Genomic DNA, 8231 nt, shown 5'->3' with positions numbered 1-8231 from the left:
CTCTGGAGATATTCAAGACCCGCCTGGACAAGGTCCTGTGCAGCCTGCTGTAGGTGACCCTGCTTCGGCAGGGGTGTTGGACTAGATGACCCACAGAGGTCCCTTCCAACCCCTACTATTCTGTGATTCTGTGATTCTGTGATCTTCCAGAAGCTAAGGACTTGTCAAATTGGTTTATCTAATCTCAGGTATTCAGAGTGAGACTTGTTCCTTCAGACCCTATTTTCAAATGCTTTCCAGCTGGCTTTTACTACACTTGTAGTACAGAATTTTGGGAGCCCATGAGGCAGATAGGGCTTTACCCAACATGCCACGTATGTCAGGCCTCTTGGCGAGTCAGAGCAGAGGCTATATGTGGACTGGTGGAACGTGTGCTTTGAAGGCAGGCTCCCTAGTAGCAATCAAGCATTGCAGTGTGCTCATCCCATTCACAGGGGCATATCTATCACAAGACATGGTCCTCCTCACGTGACCTCAACTTACACACTTGGGGTTTTCATTAGTTGGACAAATTTGATTAAGTCAATTTCTCAGCAGTTAAGCAACACAGGTAAATGCAGCTGTTAGGTCTTTGTACTGATAAAGGACAGAGTAGTAGTGAAGAAGCTTCTAGAAATACAACATTTGTGTAAGGGTAATTTTCTAGGAATGGATAGAAATGAGACCCTGATCAGCAGACACTGAGCTAGTGGGGAGGATGTGAGAGGCTGTGGACTTCATCTGCCTCTGTGTAGAAGACAGAGGAACACCTGAAACGTAAGATACTTTAGGGTGGTTAGAGATTACTGTTTCCCCCTTGAATACCTGTGGTCTGGGTGAATATTACTGAGCTTATCAAGAGCCAGCCAGTCACTTGTAATTCCAGCCAGTCCCCTGCATTGCCAGTAGGGTATTTGCCAACTGAAGCCAGGTCTGTGTCCTTGATCATATTGACTGGTGGGACATGTCCTGCCTGAGAAAGGCAATGGACTGCCTTTATGGGTGTCCCAGGGTGGTCAGACATGCCTTGTTACACCCCCAGGGCTTTAGGACTCCAAAACAGGCTACATGCTTTTACAGCAAATTCAACCTTCAAAAGCTGCAGTGATATTAATTAAATGAAAAAACGAAATGTGGGAGAAGTAAATCAACTTCTAATTAATAGGGCAAAAAATTGTTCTATAGGCAGCAAGCTATTCCTTATCTGCCTTTTGTAAGTCTTAGTGCATGTCCTTTGAAAGAATTAGTGGTGGTCAGTGGCAAAAGAGAGATACTGTGCTGGGTGAAACCCAACTCTGACAGCGACTTGTACATCTTCAGTATAAGAAATAAGGAATGGTTTCAGAAGAGCTGCCAGACAGGGTTGTATAAATTATTGATACCTCAAAAGTAGGGCAGGGTTAAAATAATGTAATTGTGCAAGAGGTGAGTATTTGTAAATCATAGAAGAAGAGAACTCTATAGATTATCAATGAATAAGCTTAAGGAATAGTGGGTAAAACTACACCGTATAATTTAAATCCAAAACAAAAATCAAATATTTTTTATAGGACCACTTATTCAGGAAAGCTAAAGTGAAGTGTTGCATGGAATATGTGCATGACAACTGGGACAAAAGTTAACACCAAAACAGAAATTGGTTTTCCAACTCACACCCATTGCACTGACTATCTGCAGTAGAAAAGATATATGTGTATTTTTTGCAGGTCTGAGGCTTGCAAATTCTTTCTTTTATTGCTAATGTTAGAATCCTGTTTGTCTGAAATGAATGTTTCTAGTTACATATTCATGGAAGGGTATCTTGAACTCAAATGCATCATGGCTAAGTGCTTCAGTGAATGTAGATGTAAATGAAAATCTTGACAGAGTAAACTATAAATAACTTCCTTAAAAATAAACTTCATTTGGAAAACTCATGCTTGAGTGAAAGATCCTGTTTTCCAGAAACATCCACTCCAATTTCCAAGTTGCTTGGAAAATGAAACAATTATTGCAAAGCAACAGAAGACCCTCATTGTGGCTTAAATTTTCCACATACCAAGCACGTTATAATGTCTGTACTAATTAACTTGGTGTTCCATGCTTAGTTTCAGCTTCTAAAATACCTCACTGCACTGAAGATGTTTCAGCTCTCAGCTCTGAGGAGGCTGAGCTCTTCTGCGGGGAAGTGCGAGTGCGCTGGCAGAAGGTGACGCTGGATTTGTGAACGGCACGTCTCTCCTTGTCAAAGGCTGGGACGCCCCTGCGAAAGCAGGGCTTTTAGGCATGCGGGAAATGCCCCCTGGATGGTACAATCGAGCGTGCCACTTTGGATGATCAGGTGAAATCTTTCATGACATTTGTTTATATGTGCTACATCTTTTAAAAATAATGCAGTTTGCCACGCATACTGTTTGGGGCTAGTACAAAATATCCTGACTGGCTGCTATCTTGAATATCAACACAAAATGTTTGAATATCAACATAATATGTTTTATAAAGAACATATAAAATGACTAGGCAATGAAACAATTAATTGATTTTATAATGAAACATGAAATCGAATAGACTTTGAGATAGAGTTGAGAGAATCTGGTGTCTGATCTGATTAAGATCATTGTCATTTTCTGCTCGTTAGAGCCCAGCAGCTGCTGGTGAAGAAGTCATTAGTCTTAGTTTAGCAGTCATGGAGGTTTTACTTAGTGATACGTGAGTGACATCTCAGTCTTAGAGCTTGTCAGTACACTAGTGACATGGTCGTTTTGACGTGGCCAGATTTGTATCACGGGGAGACAAAGGGGACTGCAGAAAACTTCACTGGATGCTTTACCTTTTGATGACAAAGTTCTTCGCTGAGCTGGAATGGGGAATCCATTGTCTCCCTATGGCTAAAGTCATGAAAGCATATTGTAGAAACTTTAGACATCAGTAGACTCCTGAATTTCTTGGGTTTAAAATCATTTCAATGCACAGCAGGTCCAAAGAAACTCAAGAGGCCCAACTGCTTTTGCTCTGGGGCATGGTTTTGTTTTGTTTTCTCCATGGCGCTTTCCATGCAAATAGCAACCTGGGGAAGATGAGTTTGAGAGGGCAAGGCTTCTCTACCTGGGAGGTGTTTTGCATCCACCTGGTGCCCCAGCGACTTGTGTTTGCACAATCAGGATGTAGTTGAGAAATGTCTTTGAAAGATTTCTTGGATTTATAGAGTGATACACAGAAATCTCAGCTCCAGGAAGTTGCAGTTTTATCATTGAACAGTAGCCTGTGTGAGGAGATGGTCTTTGCCTTGAAATATAAGCAGAAGGCGTTAATAGAAGAATTTCTAGACGGGTGATAATTACACTTACCTGATGCATGCTAAAGAAATCTCTCAGTCTGAAGGGGGCTATTATGAGAGCTAAGCAGGATTTGGAATTGCCCTGCACAAGACAATCTGATATTTGCATGAAGAGCTTTGCTGATATGAAACGCTCATGTTTCAAGGGTTTTTTCCTAGGAATCAAAGTCCTTAAAAATCAAGAATTTACAAATATAGAAATATTTTCAGTCTCAACAAGATATTTTAATACTTCAAAGTCTGTAAATTGCGCGTGACTTGAATTATTGAAATCTCTCAAGGCACTTTATCTCAGTACTTATCCAGATTTTCCCACATTGATGGCCTTGGAGGGGTAGGCAAGGGTGAAAGTGTCCTTTCTAAAAAAAAACTTTTATAGCTATTTTTCCCTTACAAAAATAAGTTTCATGTGAATCACCTACTTTTGTGTGACTCCCACACATCAAGAAGTTCAACCAGAGCGAAACTTGTAACGTCAGCACTGGATGAAAATGGGAATCATTGTATTTCCTCCAAGGCAGAGGGATAGGTAGTTTCCTGTTTTGTTAACTGCCAAGAAGTAAATCACTTCAGTTATCTCAGCAAAATGAAATACACTAATTTCTGTATTTAGCCAACCTGAAATGAAATACTGATATTTTTTTTAATATTCTAAATTAACACACAAAACTTCCTGTAAAATCTGTGTTTCCCCGGAAAAACTCAGAATACATTTTGTTTGAAATAAGGCCAATAAAGAGCTCTTGGTTAGTTCTATGAAATACACTGAAGATGTATTTCGTCCTATGCTGAGTTCTTGTTTTTAGCAAAACCTTGAATGTGGAGTAATGTTAATACATCTCTGCAGTGTTCCACTGATTTTTTTGTTTTCGTTGCACTACTGACTTTCTAAGTTATAACTAAGAAGTAATATTAAATGTTTCAAATTTTTAGCCAGAGTAGGAAATGGAAAAAACAGCAACATATTAAGTATAGAAAATGTGAATGCATTTTCAAAGACAGCTTAAGAGAGTTTTTAAGCAGCCAAGTCAAAGGGAAAAAGTACTTATGCAATCAAATATGGCTACAAAAATTTCTAGCACATTAATACATTTTTAGAAGTGATAAGCTTGTGGTGATTCTGTCCTTCATTTACCCACAGCCTTTTAAAGCTAGGCTGGACGGGATTTTGCCGCTGATGCACAAGAAAGTGCCATTAACACAGGGATGTGAGCTGTTGCAGCAGTCCATTTGCTAAGGTGGGATCCCTGTCATCTAGCTCTGGTCTTTGAAGGGCAGACCATGTGGTGTGTGTCGATTGTTTTGTGAATAGTCCCTCTCAAATAGTAGCACTATTTTAACAGTGTAATGTGGCAGGCGATTTACTATGGGAGGAGCAAGTGCTATCTCCATAGCTCATTGTCCCTTCACTTATCACAGGTTAGTCAGATTTCAACAGTTCTTTACAGGTGGGTGAAATCATCACAGATCCATTGTATTTAGCTGCCACACAGGTCCGTATTCACATTCCCAGCTATGGGTGAGTGCAAAGCAGTAAGTGAATATAATACCATTTTATGAATATCATACTATTTTATGCTAGACCTTACAAACAGAACAACACCGGCTTTGTTAACAGACTTTCCTTGTTCTTTATACAGAGCAAAAATCCTGAGGGGTTAGTGTCATGTGAATCTGCTAGCTAATAAATGCTGCGTGTTTTAAGAAATGTGGCTTTTACTACAGTACTAATATTCTAAAGGTCTAACCAATTTTTCGTACAGTTAATATTAGAAGTATATATGTACGGATAGTTTTGTTCTGAAGTAAAATTAATTTAATGCCTAAAAAGGTACAAGGTAAATCTATGCAGTTGGTCTCTTTCTGGATGTAAAATGAGGACAGGCACTAGCTAGCATGCTCACATTCAGAAATTCTGCTGTTGTACTTCTCTCCAGAATCTACCAGATATCCTTTTCTCCAAACCAGTGAAAGTTTATCAGTGCCTTTTTTAACCTCTGTTAATTAGAAAACTCATTTGTCAGTATAAACACCCGGAAAAAACATAGTTCAGGAGACCAAATCTAAACCCCAGGCTAAGTTTGCTAGATACCTACTTCTCATACCTTGCAGCCAAAAGGTTTTTGGAAGATTTTTTGTAGAAGCATTTGTAAAGCTAGAATTATCGGTTTGCTGGTACCCTGGTTGTTAAGTGTGCCAAGTCACAACTTTTTAAACATTATAATCATTAAAGTAAATTTTATAAACCAAAAAATGGTTCTAAGCTTTCAGAGTTTTGACTGTAGTACATCTGTTAATGAGCCAACTATTAAACCAGGTCAGTGGTTGTAATTTTTCTGCCACAAAAGAAAAACAAGATACCTTCATCAGCTCCTCTTCTTTGACTTTAATTCTTCTTTTCAGTTCTGCCTGAGATGCAGTTTGCCTGCAGTCTTTTCATGAGATATATGACATGGCTAGGAATTACCATTTCCAGAGCAATCATATGGTATCGTCACTTATGTTTCCTTTCCAAATGTGACCACTTCAGTTAGGTGAATGTAGTGCCTCTGTGGGATGGGATTAAAGAGTTAAGAAATCCTGGGGAGAAAGGAGGACCCTCTCCGGGTGACACAACGGCAGTGGTGACCAGCAGGTGGGGAAATGCTTGTGCTGTGAAGGGACTATAGAAATCGCAATACGTGCCAAATCTGTCAAGACTAATTATTAGTATTAACAAGAAGTTATGCAATTATCATCAGATCACAGTGAAATAGTGACAGCAAATTTAACAAGATGTTTATGTAGTTAATCCTTTGGTTGATGTATGGTTTATAAAGTGCTACAATGGTAATGAAAATGTCATGCCTTCAGTGAGGCCACTTCAATGAAATAAAAACAAGTTGGTGCATGGGTAAAAATGAGGCTGTGGAATTTTGCAGTGCTGCACTCTGCACGGTGCTGTGTTCCTGCTAGACCAAAACAGGATCAAGGAGGTCTGAAGTGAGAGGTGCTGAAAGAAACAGGAAGCAGGGAGAAGATACAGCTTCAGCTGCATCTCAGGTAAAGCTGCCCAGAGGCAGCTGGGGCGGAGGTGCCTGTTACACTGAAAATTTGGTTTTGAAAGACAGCATCTGGGAGCTGCTGTCTTGGTTCTGTGGGTGAAGAAGGTCCCAGGTCAACTTTGGCAGACCAGACAAGATTGTGGAGCTGGCATGCTGAGTCACCAAACTGGTTTCCCAGGCCAAAATACGCCTCTGAGAAATCCCTGGTCAGGCTAGAAGGACAAACCAAGATTAGGTTTGTTCTAAGTGTTGTCATGTCTGTGTTTTCTTCTCTAGCTTTGCTTCATGCTCGTGATCCGACTCTTAAATAAATAATCCTTGACTTTATTCAATAAACTTTGTGCTTCATGTTTTTTCCTCCAGTATTTAAAGTCAAGTCAGGTGACTCATGAGTCAGGCTTTCCCGAGCCCCAGGGCACGTGATTCCCATACCACTTACCGGTAGGAAAGCTGCTTTGGGGCTCACTGCTACTATTTACACACAGTGTGAAACAACTCCCAACTGAAGACCACGCAGTGAGCTGTTGGAAGAACTTTTCCAGTTGTTGGGAGGCTGAAGCCCGCCTGGGCAAGGGCCATTGGGAGCTCCTACGTCAGCCACTTGAGCAGCCCTTTCTGGCCATGCTTAGCCAGTACGAAGAGCCTCCCCAAGCAGAGGGCAGGAACTGCAAGCTGCACCCGACAGCAGACAGTGGAAACAGACTCTCAAGGGTCTGTATCACAACCCTGCCCTAACAAGCAAAACTGCAGGTGACCTGGATATTGCAATGAACTATGTTGTAATTAACTGAGCAGCTGCATCTATTCTTCTAGCCTATTTTGGCTGCAAATTACCTCATGTGAATATGCATTAAAAAGGAGATCTGGATATGCAATGGACCAGGAGCAAAGGTGTGAGCAGCTCATGGTTCTCAGCCGAGCCAGGAACTCACAAGGCTGTTGTAATGCCATCAGGTGCTGTTCCTTATTTGTACCACAAGAGGCATTTCTATGGCCAGATGGTCCTTCAGGATCAGTAGGTCATAGATATCCAGCTGCCTGTGCAAGAATACTTTTCTTCACCATCCGATGTCACTGGGATCTAGAGAGCCTGGCAGGTTCTCGTCAAGTCTTCATTTATCAACTCTGTGGTTGCTTCTAAAACTCTAAAACCACTTTGGATGCAAACAGTTTGGTCACACCAAACTACATCCTCAGCCATAATCTATATGGTCATTGTGTGGTAACTGGCCAGGGGAAAAACCGGATCATACAATCATATATGGGAGTATTTCAAATCTCTGTGTAGTTATCCATAGCTACAAAGGAGACAGAAAATAGAGGTTTTTCTGTCATTCCTTTATAAGCCCTATATAAACAAGACCCTTTCGGCAGATTTATGCCTGGGATGGCTGCTTTCTGAAGAGCAGCAATAAAAGACACACAAAGATGTTACATCCCATATTTGAATAGTCTTTGTCTATTTCTATGTTTGGCCGTATTTTCTCCTACCCCTTAGTCTCGTCTCCAATCTGCTGCTCATCTCTGTTTCTTTGTCATAGTCAGACAGATGTTGCCCTGTGCTCTGCTTTTTTTTCCTTATGACTTCTTTGTGTAAGGACTTTCACTTCTGTCTCCAGCCTACCAGCCCAGGTAACTGGTAATTTATCTCTTCTTTTCACTTCTTGCTTCACTTAACCTACCTCATAGCCTCTTCCTGGCTAGCTTTTCAAAGGCTTAATCTGCTGGACGTTTCATCTGGTACTTCAGTTCCTTCCAGTTACCTTCTGTAGCCCGGGTCCTAGAGCCATGACCTGCTTCTGAAGGATTCAGCTGCCTGTGGTCCAAGACCTTGCTGTGATACAGCACAGCTGCAAAACCTTGGCTCGGACTTCTAAGATTGCTTGACTGTG

The sequence above is a fragment of the Opisthocomus hoazin genome, chromosome 5 (assembly GCF_030867145.1).
Source record: "Opisthocomus hoazin isolate bOpiHoa1 chromosome 5, bOpiHoa1.hap1, whole genome shotgun sequence".
In the NCBI taxonomy this organism is placed as follows: Eukaryota; Metazoa; Chordata; class Aves; order Opisthocomiformes; family Opisthocomidae; genus Opisthocomus; species Opisthocomus hoazin.
The sequence above is the reverse complement of the archived record's forward strand: the minus strand, read 5'-3'. Positions refer to the sequence as shown.